Raw genomic sequence first — 25,427 nt, 5'->3', positions numbered from 1 at the left:
GGGAAATAATGACCAGAGTATGGGTTGAGTGAGGATTTTTCACTCTGTATGTGCACTGGCACAGCCAAATGCTGCATTGTTTGGAGGAAAGAAATGTGATTCTTGAGGGCTATGTATTTTCCATATTGGCTCATGGCTGTCTGAGGGCAGGTGGATGTTTTTGCACTTTGGGAAAGACCCATTATACCTTCAGAGTGGTGGAAAATGTCTAGACTTTGGAATTGGACACACCTGAGTACAAATGCCACTCACTCACCCTGTGACTTGGGCAAGCTATTGACATTTATCCTCTCTAAACCATGATCTCACTTTCACAATGGGGTCAAAATCCTTCCAGAGGGAATTATGAATTAAAGATCTGCACAGAAAACACCCAACATAGTGTCAAGCCCATAATAGGCACATATTAAAAAGTAGCTGCTCTTTTGTTATGCTCTGAAGAACAAAACCTAGCATGAGTCCAGGCCAATAGCCTCCTTTTGCTTAAGCTTGACCTCTTCATTGAATCCAGTACTAAACCCAACAGCAACTTGGATCTAGATCAAAGAGAGAGCTGCAGAATCACTGATGAGTGAGGGGGTGAACCTTGTGAAGATAAATTTACTAGAACTGGAAATATTTACACCAGAGAAGCAAACATACAAAGCAAAGAGTAATCTTTAAGAATGTAAAATTAAAAAAAAAAAGAATGTAAAATATTCTCATGCAGACAACTGGCTGGTTAATGTCTCCTCTGAGGATAGACCTAGGGAAGACTACTTTAGATTACAGTTTGTGATATTTAGGTTAGACATGAAGGACCATGTTTGGACAGTAGGGCTTTTAAAATTGGAGAATGAGCAACTTATTCTGCAGAGATTCTTTAGAAAGCACAAGCAGATTCTTATCTTTATAGGAAGTGATCAGTCCATGGACGGTCTGGAAAATATCTTGTAGGGGGAAGGAGTGTGGACCCGTACATGTTTATTCTGTAGCTGAGAAAGCCAAGATTGAGAGGACCAGGATTCCTATGTATAAATCCTGGGGAAGCAGGAGCTGGCTTGTCCCTTGTGGCCTCAAACGACAAAACAAGCACCAATATGTGTGTATGTTAGGGGTGGAGAGGAGGGTTGGCTACAAGAAGGCAAATTTCAGCACGACAGACGAAATATGTTTCTAATTGGAATTGTCCAATAGAAAGGGCTTCTTTGAGAACATGGCAAGCTCCAAGGCTCTGGAATGTAAATAGAAGAGTGTTGAAGAGCACAGGTTTGTACACAAACTGTCTTGAGTCATTGTTCAACCACTTCCTCTCCCTTGGGCAAAACTATCTATACCACAGGCCAGAGTCATTTCATCAATAAAGCATGCTACGAGTGTCCTCGTAGGACTACTGTGGAAAGTGCATGAGATAATGTGTGTGGTGGGAATGGTTCAGTCTCTGGCAGCAGCAAGAGCTCAGTAAAGGGGAGCTTTTGTTTTAAAAATATGGACTTCAATTAGTCTTTTTTCCAGGATTTTCTTCCCCCCAACTCTTGAAACTCCTACCTTGGCATATGCAGTTCTGTTTTTCTAAGCAAGGGTGAGTTCTGCAGTGAAGTGAAGGAATCTCTGTCTCAGATCCCCCAGGCAAATATGTCCTGGGAGATATCTCTATATTTCTTTCTTTCTCTATCTCTACATCTACATCTGTATCTACATCTTTATCTTTATCTACATCTCTACCTATACCTATGTCCATATCCCTGTCTACGTCTATACCTGTATCTATCTATCTATCTATCTATCATCTATCTATCTATCTACACTCTATCTACCTAGTTATCTATCTTCTATCTTTTATGGAGAGATTAAAGGATCTGTTTGTCAATGTTTGCAAAGGTGAAAGGAGGGCAGCAGGAAGAGACACAGCCTTTGTACTGGCTCAATACATAGATTGTTGGGGTCACACATCCAGGACAAAGTGGCTATATCCAGGCCATGCATGTTGCCTTGCTCTGTAACCTGCCTTGGCATATATGCTAAGTGCAGAAAAATACACGTGTGGATCAGACTCTACTTTCTATTTTTACCAAAAGAAATTTTTAGAGCCAAATTAACTCTGTGATTGTGTTTGTGACTCTCTAGGTGCCTTCATTCCTGTTAACTTTTCAAGCATAATTAATCCGGAGGGGGGGAAAAAAACTACCTTAAAGATTTCTTCATGAGAGAGAAGGTTTAAGAAGAGGAAGAAAACTTTGAATTCTTTGGTCCAGAGCTGCATTATTCAATATGGTAGCCACTAGCTACAAGTGGTTATTAAAATTATATACAATGAAAAATTCCATCCTCAATTGTACTGTTCACATTTCAAGTGCTTAGTAGCCATGTGGCTAGTGGCTATAATTCAGACAGTGTGGATAAATAACATTTCCATCATTGCAGGAAATTCTTTTTAGCAGTTCAAGTTTAGAAGTCAGCTTGGTTATGTTAAGCCCATGGTACAAATGAGGAAACTGAGACTCTGAGAGGTTAAAGGGAGTCTAAAAAAGAAAGGATATTGTTAAGTCTCCTGTCTAATTAAAATTGGTGAGTACCTCACCTGAAGATGCCAGGAGACTAGAGAACATGACATCTTTTTAGTTAACATAAGCAAATATTTATGTGCACTGTAATTTCCATACCTTACATGTTCAAACATATCCAGGTACAAGCGAGGAGTGGTCTTTATGGCTGTTGTTCTCCTCAGATATGAAGGGACACGGAGCTTGCCCCAAGTCATCATCCTTTCCCCCATCCTACACTTGGGATATGAAATGTTTTTTCTTTTTCTCTCTGCATACCTTAGAACCCCAAGTTCTCCATGAGACACTTCTCAAATAAAACCGAAGATAGGTTGCCCAGGAGCCCCTCTGGCTACACCTAACATCTTGTTCTGCCCTGCCTCACCTTTCTCTTGGGAGCTGGTAGGTTTGTCGAAATTAACTCATGCTCTCCTGCTTCTGTTGACTCTGGACTACTTTGCTGCAGACTTTTTGAGGGGACTCGGTCCATGTTCTTCAGTAGTCTGAACAGTTCTATTGATGAAGCGGCTAGGTATGGGAGAAAGAGCCTGGTCTTTGCAGAGAAACAGACCTGTGTTCAAATCCAGCTCTTCCACTTGGTAGCTGCTACCTGTGGCCATTCACTTCCCCCTCTGAGTATCACTTGCTTCATCTCCTGCATGGCTATATATATATATATATATATATATATATATATATATATATATGCTTATTTTATAAAGTTATGAGAAGATGGGATAAAATGAGATGTATCTTAAGCTACCAGCACAGTGCCTGGCACATAGTAGGTACTTAACATGGTAGCTAATGATAATAGAAAGAGTAATAACGACACCGGTCAAATAGAGAGTAGATTAGAAAGGAAAGTTTGCATCCAGAAGGCATGGGAGAAATAGGGAATTACATCATGGCTATGATAATGATGTAATAGGTAACAAAAGAGATTGGCTAACCTAGGTCTTTTAAGGTTCAAAGTGGAGGGTGGCTACTTTCTTTTGAGGGGCTGAAGAAAGACACCTCAAAAGAGGTGGCACCTGAGATGAGCCTGAAGGATGGGTGGGATTCTAAAAAGTGGTTGGTTATAACAGAGTAGGTGGATTGAATTTGCACCTTACCCACCTACCCTTCTAGATTAGGCGTCTAGAAAGAGGGAAGAGCATGAGAAAAGGCAAGGAATGCGTGGGTGAGGAGGAGAATGAGGAAGGAGACAGTAATAACAGCAGGTTCCCTCTGCAGCTGCCTGATGTAGGCAAAAGTGGGGTAACACGTACGGAATACTGAAGTCCTGATTCTACTAGGGTGTATAAGATGGGTAGGGGAGTGGAAAGGAGAGAGCACGTGGAGTTGGTACAGCCAGTGAGGAGAGCATGAATGGTCAATGTGAAGGGCTGGTACTGAGCCCAGTAAGCATTGCTGTGTCTGTCTAAGGCTAGGTGCCTAATTGCTCAGTGTCATCTGTGGAGAAGATCAGGGAAAACATAGGCTTCTGTATTTAGTCCCTTGGTCTGCAAATACCTGGCAAACTTACGTTGCATCCCCTTTATAAAAAAAGGAAGAAAAAAAAAGGTAAAACAATGGTCTTGAAGCCTTTTTTTTTTTTGATGGGAGGAGGTGTTAAAATGTTAGGACTTCCAACAAGGACCTACTATACAGCACAGGGAACTCTGCTCAATATTATGTAACAACCTAAATGGGAAAAGAATTTGAAAAAGACTAGATACATGTATGTGTTTAACTGAATCACTTTGCTGTACACCTGAAACTAACACAACATTGTTAATCAACTATACTCCAATATGAAATAAAAATTTTAAAAATGTTAGGTCTTCATCACTGATGAAAGATAAAAATTAGTTCTTGTTTCAGTTCCTTTGATATTAGCTGTGGCCAGTGTAGGATGATATCTCCAGATTTGGGCATTATAGATTTTTATTCAGAACATTACTGTGAAGTAACATTCATTTAATAGATGGGGAAACCTCGGTCAGGTCAGTGTCATGGCAGCCATGTCCCAAGAGCTTTTTGGTTTACAACTGTATACTCTTGAGGTGCCTCTTGGCTTGTTATCAAATCTTCCTTTTTTTTTTTTTTTTTTTTTTCTTCCAGTAGAGCTGTTTGATAGCTAACCTTTTGGAAGCAGCACGGAATAAACAAACTGGCAGTTATTTTTAGGCACTTCACCACAGGACAAAGACCATTGCTTAGATGAAGGAATCAACAATCTTTGAATGTTTCCCGGTTCACAGCTGGAGAATAAAGTTTCATTTTTAGATTAAGATAAAATTTCCAACTGGCTAGAATCATATTTCAGAATACTTATGACTTCACTTTTAGTAACTCATGGAATATATTTATCTTGTTTGACTTAGGCATTTACGTCAAATAGCTTTGGCTCGGGGGCCAAGGAAGATTCCTACTGTTTAGAAATGCAGATGAATTTCTTTCCACATCATTTTGGCAACACCTGAGACAGATCACATTAAATTTTTCTTCCTGCCGGCAAGAGAATTTTATTGTGCACAGTCAGTTAAGCATGGAGTTACTTACATGGGCGTTCTTAAAGGTTCTAGAATTCCTCACCCTTTGTCCTTCCCAACATCCATAAATTCCTTGTTGGAATGTGTCAGGAAGAGAGAGGGGCTAAGAAAGAGCCCGAAGTGTGGATTTTTTCCAAGGATATCTGAGCCTTACATTTGATTGAGTCCAGCACCACCTGTGTCTTAAAAGAATTGAGCAAACACTGCCTGCCTAAGCAAAGCCCCTCTGAGCCCTGGGTGTTGGAGTGTTGGGTGTTGGAATTCCAGCACTGAGAAGCACTTTTCCATTTAGGTAGTACGGTGGCGTAGCTGGCACCCAGTTCAGATGCTTGTAGAGCCAGCAGTCATTTCAGAGTCCTGTGAATTAAGTCATTTTTTAAATCATTCATTCTTGCATTCAACAGAGGTGAGTTGAATATGTGTTAAGACCAGGCTATGGGGGTTTCCCTGGTGGTGCAGTGGTTGAGAATCCGCCTGCCAATGCAGGGGACGTGGGTTTGAGCCCTGGGCCGGGAAGATCCCACATGCCGCGTAGCAACTAAGCCTGTGCACCACAACTACTGAGCATGTGCTCTAGAGCCCGTGAGCCACAACTACTGAGCCCGCGTGCTGCAGCTACTGAAGCCCGCACGCCTAGAGCCTGTGCTCCACAACAGGAGAAGCCACTGCAATGAGAAGCCCATGCACCGCAACGAAGAGTAGCCCCTGCTCGCCGCAACTAGAGAAAGCCTGCGTGCAGCAACGAAGACCCAACGCAGCCAAAAGCAAATAAAATAAATAAATGTATATATATATATATATATATATATATATATATATATATATATATATATATAAAGACCAGGCTATGGGATAGATCAAGGGGTAGTGAGGTGTTTCAGAGACCAATGATGTGTAGTTCCTGTTCTCAATCAGTTCATAGTCCAGTAAAGGAAACAGACAGGCAAACAAATACTTATAGGGGAGAATGATAGATGCTAAAACTGACAAATCTCCAAGGAGAGTCTGTGCAATGTTTGTGAATATCTGCTCTAGAATCAGCCAAATACTATGGATTCTGGTCCTGCCACTTGCTATTAGTTTGAATCGTATGGAATTGCCATTTTCATAGGTCAAATATAGTTGGATAGGGGGAACTTCATAGAGCTCCATCCAGAAGCTTTGACCTTAGATGTGTAACATTGCCTCTCTGAGCCTCAGCTTTCTTGTCTGTAAAATGGCAACACTCATAAAAACCCCACAATAAAGTTCTTTCAACTGCAAGTGAGAAAAAAATGAGATCAAATGAGATAACACATGGAAATATTGAGGACAGTGCCTAACAGGAGGGAGGTCTTAGTAACTGGTTTATTGTTATTGTGTGATGATTTGTGTCTTTTGTTAGAAGAAGGCAGTTCGTGGAAGGCTAGTCTCTGAAGGATGAGGGATTCCTAAGAGAATTTTGGGGAGCCCCCTTCTGCCCGCTGTTGCTTTTTCCATAGAAGTGTAAAATTCTTAGTGTTTCAGTTTGTCAAGTGACAGAGACACTCTGAAATCCTTAGAAGAAGAGGAGGCTGTGTCTATAGTCCTGGTTTTCCTGCTAGCCTACATATTCTCATTCAGTAGCAAGAAAAGCAAGCCTGTGAGCCCAGGGTGGAGCTCTTTTCTGGCAGGTCAGTCCCCTGGCCAAGAGGCGGTGCTGCTACTGGATAGTTGTCCATGCTGCTCAGCCAGGTCTTTCTCCAGAACAGGCTGCCTGTGGTTTAGTTTTTCAAGACATTGCTTCTGACGGGAAATGTTTGGCTCAGTTTTTCAGTACTTTCAATAGACATAGACAGACATCGGATTATAGAATCAACATCAGGCTTGAGCAGGCTTAGAATCAACTGTAGAAGATCGAGTCCAGGGGTGGCAAGCCTGTGGCACCCACACACATCCTTCCAGTGTACATGGCAGACATTGCTAATTGATGCCTACATGCTTCCATGCCCCCACCTGAGAGTTATTACGAATATATCACTTCAGGCAGCCACATTGAATTGAGTAAAATTAGTACATGACATGGAAGAGAATATCTGAACTGAAACACCCAGAGAGGGTCACCGGCTAATTAGTGGCAAAGCAAATATTAAAACCCAGATATCCTACCTTTTTTGTCAGTGAATTTGATTAAGGTTTCTCTCTTCCCCGAAACCACTGCGAGGCCTTCAACAATAAGTGCAGATGAAAGGTTTCTAGTAGTTCTTAGTCTGTGGTCTTTGTAATGGTCCCTAGAAAGAAATATCAGCAATAGGATCTTGGAGAGCATCTGTGTTAAGAGATGTCCAGATTTCTTTGTGCTATAGGGTTTCTTCAGTTGCCACCCATCCATCCATCCATCCATCCATCTGACTATGCATCTTTTCAGTACGAATTTATTAAACACCTACCATATGCCAAGCCCTGAGTTAAGCACAAGGATACAAAAATGAAGGGGATAAGCATGTTCTCTATTATCAAAAAGCTTACAGTTTCCCCCGGAAAGGTCACAAAATAGAATTGACTTTAAATCCATGTATTGTGGATTGAATATTTGTGGTATACTTAAGTGTCCCTGCACACTCTAAGCCAATAGCAAGCGTACAAATGTTAAGGTTCTTTCAAGAGCTACCTGCTGTTTACTTACTATGTACTGCATATTGGGAAAACTAGACAGAGTAAGGACCTATTCTCTGTTTCCAGAAATCTCAGAAACTAGAACATACGCAAGCAAGGTTCAGTAGCAGTGCTAGTCTGAATGAAGGAATTGAGAGAAGTGTCACTCCGAGCTTGGAAGTTCACAGAGGGCTTCCTGGAGGAGGAAGTGCTTAGGATCCCCAAATATTGATTGAAGAGGCCTTGGAAGATCAGGAAAAGATTGGAATAATAACAAGGATAATAAAAGTAATGAAGACATCATTACCTATCATTCATTCAGTACTTAATTGTCAGAGCCTGTGCTAAGCATTTTAAATCTTCAATTTTAAATTCTTACAAAGTGATATGAGATGGTATCTTTATTCTTATTTTTCAGATGAGGAAACCGAGGCATGGGATAATTAAGTGGCTTGTGCAAGTTCAGATATCCATTAAGTAGTGGAGTTAGGATTTGAACGCAGGTCTATCAGAGTCCAAAGTAAGTGTTCTGAGCCACCACCTTATAAAGCCTTTTGTGCTGGAGAGCCAAGGAAAGGAGTTGTGATTCAAGACCAGACCCAAGCTCTGTCTATATAACTTCTAAACACTTGGCTCAAGAGGGAATACTATCAGTACCCTGGAATTAGGACCTTAAGGAGCCAGATATCCTGTGAGTGCTCTAGAGATGAAGCATGCTGACAGACACCTTGGAGAAGCTGTCAAAGCTCAGTTATCATTGAGGAAGGATTCCAGATGCCTTAAAGTCTCCTCAGAAAGCTCCTTTGCCATCTGAGCAGGCAAATCTCTCTGTCCTTCAACATACTGTTCAAAAAAAATAATATATTAGAAGTTTTCTCAGGGAACTTTGTCCCTCTTCTGAATTCTCTGAGTATTGATCTAGTATTATTTTCATCACATGTCATTCTAAAAATGATTTGGGGTGGTTTTATCACGTATATATATTTTCCTCTTTTAGAGCAATAAGCAAATTCTATCTTGTATTTACGTTAAACTGTAAGCAGTTCATCTTCACACAGTTAGACTGTATGTAGACTGTAAGCTCCACGAGGGCAGGAACCATATCTGAGTCATTCATCTCTTAACACCCAACACCAAGCACTCTAACCTGATCATAGTAAGTGCACAATATATTTATATTTGAATAAAATAAAGCTAAGTATATTTTTTGATTTGAATTTACCTATAGCTGGTGCTCATTATTCATGGAATTAATGAATGAACAAATACTCTTATTTTCATTATGGCCTTCATGTAATTAGCTCTCCTGTGATCTCTTCTAAGGCAAGATGTATCAAGGAATTCATCACTGCCGCACTCCTGGAATTAGTTCATTTTTGCTCATTCAGCTCTTCAGTGAGTTGGTACTATGTCCCAGATGCCATAAGCACAGGGGTTACAAAAACGGCCAAGACAGAACTTACTCCTGCCTATGAGATTCTAGTCAACACCCCAAGAGTTCTTGAGAGCCCAGTACTATCTGCTTTGAGACAAGCTTTGTGTCTGACTGAAGTATACTCAGCTGGACCTTTGGCAGGAGGTGGACTTCACCAGGCCTGTGAGATAGTCAGTGTAAAACTCTGGTTTCAGTGCAAGGGAAGCATCCTGGGTTGTTAGTCAGGAATCCTTCCAATTTCATTGTAGTGTTTTTCTGTTTGTTAAATTTAGGTCACTCTCTTTCTCCTTTTATATTCTGAATGTTCAGTACTTATTTCTAAGCTCCTGGAGATTTGGGGCTCTCATGGGGCCGTGTAGTAGAACATGCCACAGATTGAAGAGCTATAAGACGAGTCATGAGTCACAGTCCTGCCAACCACTGTGGCAAGTCACATCCACTCTTGGGGCCTCGGATTCTCCTGTAACATAAGCGGTTGTTTGTGGCTTCAATTCTAGAGTCTCTTTCGTTCTAGTGCCATGCAGTCCATTGTTGATTCAGCACTATTTCTGCTGAACTTAATTTTGGATTTCATTTTAGACCCAAGTCACGTGGCTGATATTAAGAACACCCCCGCTCCCCATGCAGTACCGAGTGTTTCCTTCTTTAGTGTTTGGCTTAAGCATCCGTAGTGCTTCATGGTTTCCTCCCTCCCATCCCTCAAACATACGTTTCATTACCAACCAAATTAAGCCCACAAATCTTAATCCATAAAGTATTTCCACCCAGACACAATAATGAGGTTCATATTTGTGGTTTAGTATACCTAAGAAAAGCTCAGATGAAATATGACTAGATCCACTGATATATTCAGACCACAAACTGCCCTGGTGTGGTCTGGTTTCAATTTTTGAAGTAAAAATTCTGCAGAGCCCTTGCTTTCTCTCTTCTGTTTCTTTGCCTACACAGAAAAGAAAATAAAAAAGTGGGCCTGACCAAGTGGCAACAATATAGGTTCCTGTAAAATTCTGGAAAATTGTTTCAAAAACAGATTTGAATTCATTTCCCAGTGAAACAATGACCTCCTCTGTTTCGGCCTTCATCCAGAATTTTAAGAAATCTAGTTGACTCTTTCACAAGTATTGGAACATGGATTCTTGAACTTTTGAACCAAGATTAAAAAATTAGAGATTTATCTAAGAAGGACAGGTTACAGATGGACTCATAACTCAACCCTAAAAAAAGAGATTTTCTGAAAAAGGCGGTATGACATGATGGCCTTTGTGAAGCTGTTATCAGCCACCCAAGACCAGAGAAGGGGCACTGTGTTGAGAGAGAGAAGAAATAGTCCTTAGAGACAGGAAGACCTGAAATCAAATCCTGTTTACCTGCTGGGAGCCTTGGACAAAGTCTTGCAACTTTTCTGAACTATGGCTTCTTTAAACTGTAAAATAGAGATCTTTCCAGATTTGTCAGAGATGGTGAATGTGATAAGGAGTTATAAATGCCTGGCATATGAATAATAAGTGCTACCCAGATGTTACTATATATTCTCCTCCTCTCTCCTTTTCCTTCTTGTCCTCCCCTATCAGGAAGCTCTACAACATTGAACATATTTTTAAAAATAGACAATAATATTGTAGAGGTCATTCAAGTATTGGTTAGGAGGTTGGATTGGTTTGGGATGACAAGTTTCAGTTTATGTGTCAACTTCAATTACCTACTAATGGCTGCCTGGAGCCGCTTTTTTTTTTTTTTTCGGTACGCGGGCCTCTCACTGTTGTGGCCTCTCCCGTTGCGGAGCACAGGCTCCGGACGCGCAGGCTCAGCAGCCATGGCTCACGGGCCTAGCCGCTCCGCGGCATGTGGGATCTTCCCGGACCGGGGCACGAACCCGTGTCCCCTGCATTGGCAGGCAGACTCTCAACCACTGCGGCACCAGGGAAGCCCTGGAGCTGCTTTGAGAAAGATTCTGTGGCCATGTTTGGACTCAAGGTGAAAGGTGTTTTGATGGATTAGCAATGTCTGCTATGGGTACAGAAATGTTGGTATGTGTGCCAAGTATTTGGTATAGCAAGACCAGATAGCTTTGGCAATCTTTTCCAACCCAATGTGCTGATATTTAAATGGATAGAATGCGGCTTGACTGATGCCTGGGTCCGAGGGAGCCAGATGGAGTCACTGACGGTTCTAAAAGCCTGTATGAATCAACTTCAATAAAGTTTGACACATTTTGATGAAAGTTGACTCCTGAAATGAAAATATGCCTCTAAGACTGGAAGCAGGAAACTAGACTCTCAGGGAAAGCTAAGACTACTCCAGTAATTAATGTGTGTGACCCCAGGCAGGGCAAACGTACTTTCAGTGTCTACTTTTTCTTGCTCAAAAAGGGGCGATTTAAATGCTACAATAATAACTAACATTGATTGAACACATCTGCGCCAGGAACTGCTTTACGTATCTTATGTGGATTATCTTATTGAATCTTCTTCAAGACCTCTGAGGTAACTACCTTTTTCCCCTCAGTTTACAAATGAGAAAACGGAGGCTCGCACAGCTCAAGGTCACAGAGCTGAAAAGGAGCAGGAATTTAATTCGGGTGGACTGACTCCGGAATCGGACGCCCCATTCCTAACCATCGGCTTTGCTGCCATCCTTTAATGATGTCAAGGAGTGGTTTGCATGACTGAGTTAAAAGGCCGAATTTCAGAAGGACTCAGTGATCAGGGTCCAGAATGACTATCAGCAATGAAAGACCTTTATGACTTACAGAGAGAACAGGAGAAGCTGCGCATGAGCCTGAAAAACAGAGATTATTTTCAACCCTTGCCTTGGGCTTAATTTAGCTGGGTAACTTTTTTTTTTTGCGATACACGGGCCTCTCACTTATGGCCTCTCCCATTGCGGAGCACAGGCTCCGGACGCGCAGGCTCAGCGGCCATGGCTCACGGGCCCAGCCGCTCCGCGACATGTGGGATCCTCCCGGACCAGGGCACGAACCCGTGTCCCCTGCCTTGGCAGGCAAACTCTCAACCACTGCGCCACCAGGGAAGCCCTAGCTGGGTCACTTTAAGCAGCCTTTCCTAGGGTGTAAGTTACAACATGTTGTAATAATACAGGGGGAAGAGATGACTAATTCAACATATTTGGAAAATGATATTTTGAACTAAATGTTATTTATACCAAACAAATTACCCAGCTTTCGTTACTTCAGGATTTTCTAGGGTCTTTAATATGTTTGTGTATATCCGAAATCTCCAAGAAAGGGAGAGTTTAGTGTTTCCCAAACTTACTTGATTATTCTGTGTTTGAAGTATGTCACAGGATTAGGTTTGATGGCACACAATGGGGAGAGTACAGATTTGGAAGAAATCCTAGACCCTTTCCTCTTTCATTTCCTTATATGTTAGATGAGAGTAATGGTATACCCAGCTATGACTGGTCTGTGATAAGTGTGAAGCTCCAGGATGGTGCCTCTCTAGCAATTTAAAGTAAGAGTGAGGCAAATGGTTGAACATGTGTCCTGTGCCTGGAACTTTAGGGATGCCATTTAACTTTGACACCAACCTTATGAGTTAGGAAGCACTGTTTGTATTTTACTGTTAAGAGAACTGAAGGCTTGGGAAGGTTAAATTAGTTGCCTAGTCAGTAATCATTTGACTCAGAATTAAGAACCCAGTCTAATTCCAAACCCTATGCTTTTTCTGCCATACCAAGTTATCTTTTGAAACAAGAGTCATTGTTCAGTTTAAAAAATTAATATTTATGCAATAAACATCAGCAGGACATCCACCATCATTGACATAAAGAGAGTTATTGGATTCCTAAAATGGGACCTCTTGGGAAGGTGACGTTGGGGTGCACGTAACCATTTTAGTTACAGTTTTGAACTTGAAGGGAAGGCACGAAGCCAAATGCGCTACGATATCTATGTGTCAGGCAAATCTGTAAAGCCCCTGGAAACAGCCTATTCTCCATGAGTTTGGCCTGGAGAGAAAGAAAGTGAGTAAGTGAGAGGGAGATAAAGTGAGAAGTAGCAGACAGGGGAGCTTAAAAATCTCTCCTTTATGGAAAATTGGGCCTCATGCTAAATATAAATGTATGGCTTCCAAGAAATTAGTTAAGACATGAGAGCATTTTAGAGGGTCTAGAAATTACAACTCTCATTTTTGAAAGAATGGACTTACATGAGCAAACAAACAAATAAATAAATAAGGAAGCAGGGATGGGGGGTGGATTCCCTTCTAGATAGGATAATTTAGTTCAGCATATGGCAGGAAAGTCAAGAAATTTAGCCCGAGAGATAAAATTCAGAGGTAGTCTGGAGCAAATCGAGGCTGAATCATACAAATGAATAACTTTTCTATCATTTTCCTAAGCTTCCTTTAGGTATAGAGTTTGGCTTCATGTTTTTGGAGGAAGACTTACTAGATGAACCTTTATTTCTGCTTCAATCTCTTCATACATATAAGTATAATAATATACAACTTGCTAGGTTGTGATGATTGGAAATTACATACATAAATTTAACACACTGACTTGTGGGAGTCAGTAAACTTTTTCTTAAGTGACCAGACAGTAAATACGTTTGGCTTTGCAGCCAGATGGTCTGTCACAACCATTCAATTCTACAATAGTAGATAAAGTAGCCCTAAACATGACATAAATGAATGATCATGGATGTGTTCCAATAAAACTTTATTTACAAAAATAGGCTGCCACCCCATGGTTTGCTGACACTTGCTGGAATATAGCAGTTAGTTAATAAATGATGACCGGGCTTCCCTGGTGGTGCAGTGGTTGAGAGTCCGCCTGCCGATGCAGGGGACACGGGTTCGTGCCCCGGTCCGGGAAGATCCCACATGCCGCGGAGCGGCTGGGCCCGTGAGCCATGGCCACTGAGCCTGCACGTCCAGAGCCTGTGCTCCGCCACGGGAGAGGCCACAACAGTGAGAGGCCCGCGTACCGCAAAAAAAAAATAAAATAAAAAATAAAAATAAATGATGACCTTATTATAAAAGCAAATACAGATTGAAATGGACAGGAAGGAAACTAAGATTTTTTTGAAGGCCTACTGCATACCTATTTAGTGCCAAGCCTTATGCCAGATGCTTTTTTATACATGTAATCATTTATCTTGTCATTTGTCATGACAACAGGTATCATTATGCCTATTTGGATGTTAAATCTAGACTCAGGGAGGTTCTGCAACTGACATAAGGGCAAAGGCAGCTTTTGGACCCTGATTTGTGACTCAAAAATGTGTGCTCTAAACTACTACACTGGGGTGACTCATCAAGCAACTTCCCGCAGTTCATATAAGGTGAAAACTTAAATGAGCACTTCTTGATAAAGAGAGCAGATACCTCAGCTTCCATTTCCCAGAGCTTCAGCAGCAATCTGGTGGCTGTCCATGTGTAAGCGCAGAAATATTTGACCTCTGTCTTTCTCCCAGAGCCTCTGGCTGGACCTCAAGTTTCAAACACTCCCCCTTTGGAGCATGCTTAAGCCAAGGTGTATTGTTTTCAAATGCTTATTAGATTCTAGGCAGATGTTGGCAAGTTTTATTTGGCCCGAGATGGAGTTCCAGAGTCTGCTGAAGACTGGCTGTGCTCACTGATCATCTTAGCCAAAAAGAGCTGCTAATTAGGGTGACACTCTCCTTGTCTCTATCTCTGGAGCTGGGTTTTCCCACTCTGGGCATGCCCGTTTCAGCCCAAATGGTTTGCTTGGCTTTTTACCATAGATCTGGAGAGCAAATTTACAGTCCTTTTAAAATCTATGAAGCCTTGTGCTCCAGTGCAGAATTTACCAGACTATGTTCCAAGACGTTCTTAGGTAGATGTTCTGTGGACAAGGGTGTTTGTGTTCAAGTAAGTTTGAGGGTACTGGATTAAACAAAGCTGAACACTAACTGCTGTAGGATTTCTCAGATCATGCACTCCTCTACCTCAAATCTCCCATTGGCTTCTAATCACACTCCGAATAAAATCCTAACTCCTCACCGCTCCCTACCGAGCTCATTTCCTCATTTCATTCAGATCTCTGCTCAGAGGTCATCTCCATGTCTCCTCCTAATTAAAAGAGCACCCCCCTCACCACCAGCCATTGACCGATCCCTTACCTCATTTTAGATTTCTTCTTAGCAAGTATCTACCGGAGATTGTATTGTAAGTTTGATTCCTTTTTTGTTGTCTACCTCTTTCACCATTAAGCTCCATGAATAAAAGGGCCTTGCATGTCTTGTTTTCCATTGTATCTCTAACCCTTAGAATTACATATTGAGTGAACATATGAGCTATGACTCTCCAAGAACAGGACACAGTATCAAGTGTTCTCCACTCTTTTAGCCACAGAACACTTTTTTTTTTTTTTGCGTTATGTGGGCCTCTCACTGTTGTGGCCTCTCCCGTTGCGGAGCACAGGCTCTGGACGCACAGGCCCAGTGGCCATGGCTCACGGGCCCAGCCGCTCCGCGGCATGTGGGATCTTCCCAGACCGGGGCATGAACCCGTGTCCCCTGCATCGGCAGGCGGACTCTCAACCACTGCGCCACCAGGGAAGCCCATCACAGAACACTTTTTTAGGTGCATCTCATGGGAAGGCTGTTCCACAGGACACACTTTTGGGAACTGCTTCTCTAGTGGAGTCTTATTGCCAAGAACTACTTCAACAACAGATAACAACAGCAGCAGTAACAATAGAATACTGATATTGAGTGCATTTCTGTGTGAAGCAATGCACTTTCACTATGTCATTTAATCATCCCGACAGCCTTATGGAGTAGGTGTTACTATTTTGCCTTTAATACAGATGAAGAAAAAGAGGCTTAGAGCAAATAGCAAGCTCTCAAACCCAGAGCTTTCTGATGGCAGAGCCATACTCTTAACCATTACACAATCCTTTTCCTGGGCTGTGAATTTCTCCATGCCCTAAGCTAGAGAACTCCTTATCTTCATCCCTCCTTTACCCTCTCCTTCCTCCCACTAGTTGTACACAGATCTTTGTTACAACTGCCAGATTTTCCGCCGTCTCATGTGACTCAGCCGCAAATTCCCCAGACGGGCCTCCTCTGTCCTTGGTACTGGTTTTTCAAAATTCCAGGCAGTTCAAACTTTGATCCTAGGGGCCACCTCTGAAAGTAAGGGCATTCCTTGAAGTCTGCATCCTGAGATGGTTTCCTGTCTCAGGGCTGGGCTGCCTTTCCCCTCCCCGTCACGCGTTGTGACGGCACTTTGCACAGCTGAGAGCCTAGAGGGCTAAGCATGAAAACAATGTCAAGTTCCGGGCTTGCTGAACAAACTCTGATGAGGAAGGGGAAGTCCAAATCTGGGACACAGCAAGGACTGCTGCCCGTTGTTGAAGACAATGGGTTTTATTCCAGTTGTACTTGATTTTAGATAAACTAGATACAAATTCTCCTTTTAAAAATTTATTGGCAGGAGGAGTTGACCTGTGAGCAGACAGGCAATTCTAGAATGATGAAGTGATGAGAGAGAGACACACGGGGTGGGAAGGGGTGACATGAAGGGCCATCTACTCTGCAGCAGGAGGTAGATCCTGAACTGAAGAGGGATATGAGTAGGTGAAACCACAGGGAAAGACATTCTAGGAAGGAAGGAATGGCATTTGGAAGGGTATAAAAAGCATGAACTGGTTGGTGTGGAAAGCCTGAATGAGAGCTGAAGTTACAAGGTCTGTTTGGAGACCAGGGCCAGATCATGGAGAAAACTGAATGCCAGGCTGGGGATGTGAATTCTTCCTATGGCCAAAAGGGAACCATTTGGAAAACTTTATGCCTAGGAATGTTGATTTCTACAACCCAACGTTGAGGGACAGATTGGAAGGGAAGGCTGGTGGATGGGGAGTAGTGGGGAAACTGTTGCAGTGGTCCATCTGTGAGATGCTGCAGCCTGAACTAGCCTGATGATGGGGAGGGTGAGAGGCAGTGAAGTGTTTTACTTGTCAAGACAGTAGAGTCTGCAGGTTTGGTGTATGATGAGGTAGTAACCAAAAGTTGGAAAAGGAGAGGGAATTAATCCTAGAGCGTCGTCTTCATTATAATATCTGCTAAGAGAGGAAACTCACAATGGGTGAGTTTCAGTTTTGGTCCCTTTGAATTGTCTTGCCCTTGAATAAAATACATTTGAAGTCATTGCCTTGGAAGATCCTACTCTGGGGTTATATTCAAGAGGAATCATGGCTCCCCAGTGAACTATGACATCTAATGCAAGATACCTGGCTCCACCTCATAAATGGATAGGATGCTTAAATAAGACACAGTCCATGCTAGTGACTGCCATAAGTACCAACTGCTAATCAATACGAGTGCAGTTGGGTTGGATGAAATGATTGATAAGAAATTGTCAGAATCGGTGACAGTGGAGTGCTGGAGGCAATAACAGGCAAATTCTAAGACTGGTGCCACTGATCCTACCTCCTGATGGTCGCATCTTTGTGTAATTCCTTCTCCTTGAGTGTGGGATGGCTCACAGGCTTGCTTCTTCCCAGTAGAATATGGGTAAGGTAATGGGATGTCACGTCCACCATCAGGCTACTCAAGATTGTGATATCTGTCTTGTTTGCAAGCTCGCTCTCTCTCTCTCTCTCTGGCTTTGATGAAGCAAATGGCTATGTTGGAGAGGCCCATGTGACAATAAACTGAGGGTGGCCTCAGGACAACAGCCAGCAAGGAATTGAATCCAGCCAACAACCACACAAGTGAGCTTGGAAGCTAATCATTCTCCTGTTGAGCCTTCAGATGAGACCCCAGTCTTGGCCAACTCTGTGACTGTAGCCTCATGAGAGAACATGAAGCAGGACATCCATCTAAGCTGTGCTTGGAATCCTGACCTACAGAAACTGTAGGGTAATTAGTGTGTGTTGTTCTAAATGATCAAGTTTTGTGGGAATTTGTTGTGCAACGATAGATCACTAATACAGAGGACTCCTTGGCTCAGTTCATGTGTGCTAAAGCTGTTCAGAGAATAAAACTCTGCTAATTTTTCCTTTCTAAAGAATGTATTAACTCTGATATTTTTTACATTGCCCCCATCTTCTAAGAGCACAAGAGAAGACCTAGGACTCAGTGCTGACCCTGTTGCCAAATGGCATGAGATCTTAGGACTTTTTTTCCCCCTTCTCTGTGTCTCCATTTCACCATCTTTAAAATGAGGGAAGATAAACTAGGCCAGCGGTTTCCAAAAAAATTTTTTTTTTTTTTTGGCCGCAGAACTCTTTCATCAAATGACATTTCACGAGGAGGCTCAGTGCATAAAACAGATAAAAGAGGAGGGGCTTTAGTTGAAATGAGGTTGAGTGCTTGGCCTCCCCATCTCTCCACGGCAGCCCCCTAATACCTCGGAAGAGCCTTTTAAGTCTAGTCTCCAATTCCCTGGCTTGGAGGTTACCAATGAACCCTTTCAGTTTCAACATTCTATGGGTTGAAGGGAATTTTTTTTAAACACCCTACCTATAAATTGGAGCATTCTTCTGTGACATTTCTGCATAGAGCTACCTCTGTGTGACCATCCCAGGACCCAGGGCATAAGTGCCTCGGAGAACAGGCCACTTGCATGGGGGCAGCACTAAAGGTGTCTCTGCCCACCATGAGCCACCTCCCCAGCAGGGGGAGCTGCTTAGGTATTTGCCTCTACTGGACTGTCTCTTCCCTAGGTGGAAAGTCATGGCTTCCTTGTCTGGTTGTACTCACGGGCTTTATTATTGTTGTTGTTGTTGTTGTTGTTGTTGTTGTTGTTTTGTATCTTGGTGCCTACCCTGGATGCAGTGTTCCTGAGGGTCTTTGGCTGGCAGGGAGTCCAGTGCTGCTCTAGGTTCTCTTGCGCTGGCTGTGGTGTGTCGCTTTTGCAGTGAGGTTACGCGTGTGCATATTGCATGAAGTGCCTAGCAGAGTTCCCCAGGGCACTGCTATTAGCCAGGCTTTCCCTGGGTGGCATCCGTAGGCATAGAGCTTTCAACCAAAATATACTGACTTGCACTCAATATTCAGTCTGCCATCTTTTTTTCTACCTACTAAATATTTTACCCGGAACACATCCCTGGGTGATTAAATTTAAGCTCTCCAAAGTATCCCCTTGCCTAATGTCTATCACTGGCAATTCTCGTATTTGTATCAAGCATCACCCTCTCTACTGAACCACCCTTTTAAAATGTGACTCTTCCTCTAGCAAGTAGCCTGCTACCTCTAACCTCTTTTCTCATCTGGAAAATGGGAATAATACCTGAATACCCAATGACACAGCAGAAGAAGTGCAGTTCTGGGAGTTAGGCAGTTTGGGGAGTGCCTGGAGAGGAATCCCAATGCTACCACTTTCTGCTTTGTGCAAGTGACAACCTTTTGTGGCCTCAGTTTACTTAACTGTGAAATAATATTTGGTTGCTGGGAAACTCTGAGAGTGATGCAAAGAAAAGTTATTTCATACATTTATAAATTCATTAGAATCCTGCTTTATTAAAACTATCTGGCATGGGAAAATGCTTCATTCACCGTAGGACACAGTTCAGAAGCCAAGCGGCGTTGCGCTATTGTTCATTTCAGTTAGGACAGCAGAGTTTCTTCAACAATACCTTTCTGAGGACCTGATACCTGCCAGCAGGTAGCTAACCTCTGGGGAGAATGAGCTCCAGCACACAGGGTTCCTGCCTCACTGATGATCTTGGCCTCAATGGCATACAGTCAGGTGGGGCAGGGGAGGACATCATCAGCGCAGTTATGATGTGCAGAGGTCAGTGGGGGAAGCGCAGAGCCTGTGCAGGAACTGTCAGAGGGGTGTGTAAGCCCGTCTGCAGGGCAAGCACTTGCTTATGTGTGCGTCCATGCTTCACGTCTCAGGCTGGCAGGAGGGCTTCACCCTCCTGCAGCATCCAGCCCAGTAGGGGAAACATATTACACTTGAAATCATACACTACTTATTTAATTACAGTTTCTGCAGGAAGTGGGCCCTGAAGGAGCAAGTTGGAGACAGCAACAGTGGCCACCTGCTGAAGGTAACACTAGGGTCTGAAAGACACGCCTCTGACTCTTTCTGGGCTCTGCTCTGTCTAGCCCCGTCTGTTGTCAGAGATGAACAGAATTTCAGTGTGGAGCGTGACGGTTATAACCACTTGCTCAGGACTTGGAAGTGGGTTTGAGTTCTGGCTCTAGCAATCACCCTCTGAGCGGCCTTGGGGAAGCTACTTAAACTTTTCCAGCCCCAGGTCCCCTAGGTTTGAATTCGGGGAGCAGTTACACTTGCTGGAAGCAATTGTTGCTGATTAAATGGCATAATGCCTGTAGAGTACTCAGTAAATATTAGTTATTGCCATCAGCCCCTCAGCCCCTCCCTGAAAAACGTTTTAGACACGTTCATGTAGAACTCAGTAGCAGCCAACTCACCTCCTCCAGGGTAAGGGTTGGTCAGTGGTTAATTCTGAAACAAGCTGTCTACTTTCAGAGTTTAGGAAATATCTCTGGCTGTTGACATAGGGGAAGTTCAAGGACCAACCAAAGCTATTTGAATTACCATGGCTGCATAATTAAGGGCCTGTGAATTTCAGTATATTTCAAAAAAAAAATCTGAGACAACTTGGCATGAAATGATTTTTTTTCATTTTCACTCACAAATAGACTAAAAATACACATGGAAGGGATTTTCCATTCACAATCTGCTTTCAGTGTGAGCATTTGAATTTTTTTCCGTAATGGGAGGGCCAAAGGGAGTGATGAAGTGTTGAACTTAGGTTGTTGCTAAAGTTAAGGAGAGGCGGAAAAATGAGACAACAGAGGAAGAAACAGAGCAAGGCTTCAGGGCATAACTGAAAAAAATAGTCTGGTCCCCAGGGTTAGAATCAGGTAGGCGCATAGGCTTTTCTCCTCTGCAAAGAAGGTCATAGGGTGTGTAGAACCCCTTATGGTAGGTAAGGCCACCGCTCTTTGTCTCGGATGGAATTATTGCCTATAGTTTGCAGGAGTTTGGAGGGGTTTCCTTCTTGGAAAGGAGCCTTCATCTAATGTTTCCCACATGTTGAAGGTGTTCGTACTAGCCTGGGATTAAATTCAAGGGGATTCCCTGTGATGTTAAAGTGAGAAGTGATTGAACCATAACCCAGGGGGACTTGTGGCTCAGAGCTTACAACCATTTCCTGGCCATCCTGGGATTCACTGCCCCGAGGCTGGGCACACTGATTTCAATTTATCTCCCAATCAGCTCTTTTAAAACCAGATGCTCCGTTCACCTGGCTCTCAGAGAGGGTGCAGGCACAGGTACAGCCCTGCTTTCCCAGTCAGAGCTCCCACCTGTCAAGCTCGGCCAAGGGTGGGATGAAACTCAGCAGTAATGACCTGACCGCTGCGTCTAGTGTCATTCTTCTCTCTCTCAGGGCTTGAAATTTGAACGTTTCTGTTTCCAGGCAGAGAATTTTACCACCATGAGCTGACCTTTCCTGAGCACCATGAAAAGTGATATACGCAGGGCTATTCTGCAAAATCAATAGACACCAATGCCAGCTGAGGGCTTCTCTGCCATCTCGGCCAGCCACCGAAAGACATCGTTCAAGGTCTCATAGAGGTCCGCCCAGCTTGACATCAGGAGACGATGCAGCATAAGGGAAAGAAGGGTAGGGTTTTGGTCCACAAGTTTGGGTTCAAAGCCAACCCTGCTTCCCTCTTATGGAAATCCTCAGACGCATCATTTCACCTCCTTGGGCCTTGATTTCTCTGGCCATAAAATGGGGCTAGTAATTTATAACTTGCAGTGTGAGAGTGAGAATTTGATGAGAAACCATAGGCAAACCATCCTATCACATATGTGATACGTAGCTAACCCTCCACGTTAACTATTTTGAGTGTGTGTGTGTGTGTGTGTGTATTATCATCACAGAGGGGTTGTGTATTGAGTCGTCTAAATGTTTGTTCCCTACTCCCTGCATTTCAAACTGCCATGACTTCAGCATGACTTATGTATTAAGCCAGCTGCATATTTTTTCCTATAAGAAAACATGGCTATTTGTAGAAATCCAGGGGGAAGGAGAGAATAGGTGTTCATAGTCCATTGTGAGCATTAGAAAGGGTAAGATTAAGGAGGATATGTTTTTCATTCCGACAGCTTGAATTCCCTTTCCAAATTCCATTCTGGTTATATGATCAGGCTACCGCTGCATTTATGGGTGGCCACAGTCTGGCTGGAGGGGCGGATTTAGTCAGAAAGAACGTTTTCTTCCCTTCTAAAGGCAGTTCAAGAAGCAGCAGCATTCAGAAGGAACGTGGCGGAATGGGCCCTGATTTGGGGGTCATAGGGACCTGAGTCTGAAAACTGGCTCCATCCCTCTGAGTTCTGTTACTCATTCTCTCTGCTTTTCAACCTTTGTCAAATAGGTACGGTCCCTTTCTCAGAGACATGTGGATATTTAGTAAGATGAGGTATACAAAGAGAGCGTGGATTCTCCATATGTTTTGTCTATTGCTATCATTACAATTAATTAAAAGAATCATCCTTTGCTGAGCATTTTAAACTCCCCACATATATGTCTGTCTACCGTACTACTTGGGAAATTGCTCGGACTTCCACTGGACATGGAGGGGCACAAATCCTTGTCAAAGTGCAAAACTGCAGCCTGAACGCACACCACCTGGTTTCATGATCTTTAACTGTGTTTTTTGTGTGTTCAGGATTCTGTGGAAATGTCCCAGAGGCTGAGAGCCATGGGGTGAGTTTTAGACCCTCCACCCCCTGCTTCAATCAAATCGGGCCCACATTTACCTGCCGTATATTAGGGTCTTGCCAATTCATTTCGATTTCATTTAATGAATATTTCCACTGCTAAAAGTAACTTTGAAAACCACTGTCTTAGAACATTAATCTTGGACAAGTCCTAGTAAATTGATAAGCAGGAAAACCAAGGAAAATCTCCATTTATTGAGCTCCGACTATGTGCCAGGTTCTGTGCGAAGTTTGGTATACATATTATCTCACTTGAATGTCACAAGCACCCTATGAGCTATAGATGGTCATCCTCTTTATGTGGATGACAAAGCTGCCGGCTGGAAAGTTGGTCACTTTGGGCGGGGGAAACAGTTAGTGGGAGACGAGATAAGGAAGCTAGGTTTTGCAAAGCATAGAAAAAAGTAATCTTTAACAACTGTAGAGTTTGGCAACCCCCCTCTCAATCCTTATCCAATTCACATTGTTTGAGCAAATCAGAGAACATTCATACTCACTTTCTTTCCCCAAATGCCATCATCTCCCTGCAATGCACAGGTTCAAAGCACACTCACTTCCGTTGTCTCCTTCAAAGGGCTGGATGCACACAAGGCTAGCAAACATGTCACAGCTTTCAATAGCCCCGAACAAAGCACTCGCCACTCCTGAGTTGGCCTTGCCACACTGCAGGACGAGGCAGGAAGCTGGCTGGGGTGGGCAGCAGGTTTTATTTCTAAAGCATATATGGGTAAACTCCAAAAAAAGGGGGAAAGGGTCCACAAAAACATGAAAAAGAGGCATTCATTCTTCAAATGGGGCTCCCTGTCCCGCTCTCCCTCTGGGCGGAACGCATTTCCAAAGAGTCCCCCGGCAGCATGGTACTTTATAGCCGACAGCTTCAGAATCTGCAAATGCCCAAACTCAAACATTTACATCCAACCCAGGCTTCTCCCTTTTCTCCCAACCTGTGCTAACATAACCTGCAGCTTGTAAAATACAGCCAAGAATCTGACCTGCCAGGTAGTGAGATGCCCTCAGACCTGGTGAGATAAAAAGACAGGGAGCGGGAGTATGGGGGGTGAGGAACACAGAAGAAACAATCCAAGATTGGCTAAGTGCCTCTTTTAACTTCCAAAGTGGTAGCAGTTTGGGGCAATGACACCGACTACCCAAACTTCCAGTTCTTGAGCCCTCGCTCTTCCAATCTCTTTATATTTCATTTTCTCATAATGACAACAGAAGTTATTGTCCCCATTTTAGAGAAGTGAAAACTGAGACTCGAAGAGGTCACATATTTTCATCAGGGTCACATGTGTGGTGGTCGTGGTGGTGGGGACACTAAAAGGATCCCTGGCCTCAAAACCCAAGTTCCTAATCCCCTTACAGCATGGCTGGGAACAAGAAACCCCTGCGTTCCTTCCACCGTAGGCCAGGGGAGATGTGCTTCCCATCCCTAGGGGCAATTGTTTCTCAGGGCTTTCTGCAATGAGAGATGAGGAAGGAGAGGTGATTCTAGAAAAATATGGGATACTGCTGGCTCTAAGCACCCCAAACATGCCCAGGTTCCCAGCCCAGGGATCAATGAATCAGGAGGCATCCATGGGGAGTCCCCCGGCCCTTCAGAACAGAAGCCAGTGTCCACCACTCCCGTCTCCTAGTCTGCACTTGTCCACCTGGCCCTAGGAGTTATCTTCTCTGTTCTGTCCCCCAGCCCTCATCCCTTTCCATGTCTGACTACAAGGTGGATATTGTGGAGCACAAGGATGGATACACAGCTCTTTGTAAACTGTAAGGTAAGGGCTGTTGAGATGCAAAATTTTATTGTTCTTCTACCATCGTCTATCAATCTCCCCCAACCCACCCCAAAGTAAGGCCATGGGCAAACTCCACTTTCAAACTCTACATCCTTAACCCTCAAACAAAAATATTCACAGGTGAATCAGTCAGGTAGGGAGTTAAGAGTAAATTCTTACTTTCCCTCAGAAGAAGGACAGAGATAAAAACTTCCTAAAAAGTTCCTTGCGCGTGGAACTATTCATAGAACTAAAACAAGCAGACAGAAGTCTACGAGACTGGAAGGGGGCAAGTAGAAAACAAGTCAAGGTGCATCCGATCACAGCAAATACCCCATTTTGCCAGCAGCCAAGATAAAGCAAAAGTTTTAGAATTAGGACACCACAACCTATTTGGTCCCAGAAATGCAAACAGTGTATCACATCTTTGGAAATGGGGTGAAACAGACTTACCTTTTCGGAGTTAGGAAAGACCTAGATCCTTGAGTGAACCAGCTCCATGGAATAAGTACCTGGATGTGAGCAGCGGGGCTCCCGGTGCGCTGCCCCAGTGTCACCCCGAGCCTGCTGTCTTTGTGTGGAGGACAGGCGGGGGTGTGTGTCTGCGCGCGCGGGAGAGCTTGTGACACTAGGCAGGCTGTGGCCAGTGCGGCCAGCTTTGGCTGGCTTATATAGCGAGCTCCTTCCTCTGTAATGGGACGCCTCGCCTCCAGACATCCTTTCCCACTTTTTCAGTTGGTGAATTAAAGGAACAGCCCTCCCAGCGGAACAGGGTTAGCTCATGAAAGACACACTCACTCCCTGCTCTCTGCCAGGAGAAGAACTTATTTGCATACAATTTATTGCAAAAG

The 25,427-nt window shown here is 43.5% G+C and overlaps 1 protein-coding gene across 5 annotated transcripts in view; it reads right to left on the bottom strand.

Moving 5' to 3' along the window:
- The window catches only part of TNC (tenascin C), a 93,534-nt gene extending 68,321 nt beyond the window's left edge, over positions 1-25,213 (bottom strand). For 3 of the 5 annotated variants that reach the window (XM_081236530.1, XM_081236532.1, XM_081236533.1), the window contains exon 1: positions 25,030-25,213. The gene's annotated coding sequence lies outside the window, so the exon portion shown is untranslated. The remainder of the gene's footprint in view (positions 1-25,029) is intronic. The other 2 variants (XM_081236531.1, XM_081236534.1) reach the window with 1 other exon arrangement.
- Positions 25,214-25,427: the final 214 nt, after the last annotated feature.

This window comes from Mesoplodon bidens (assembly GCF_964165515.1).
Source record: "Mesoplodon bidens genome assembly, chromosome: 6".
NCBI lineage: Eukaryota > Metazoa > Chordata > Mammalia > Artiodactyla > Ziphiidae > Mesoplodon > Mesoplodon bidens.
The sequence above is the reverse complement of the archived record's forward strand: the minus strand, read 5'-3'. Positions and strand labels throughout refer to the sequence as shown.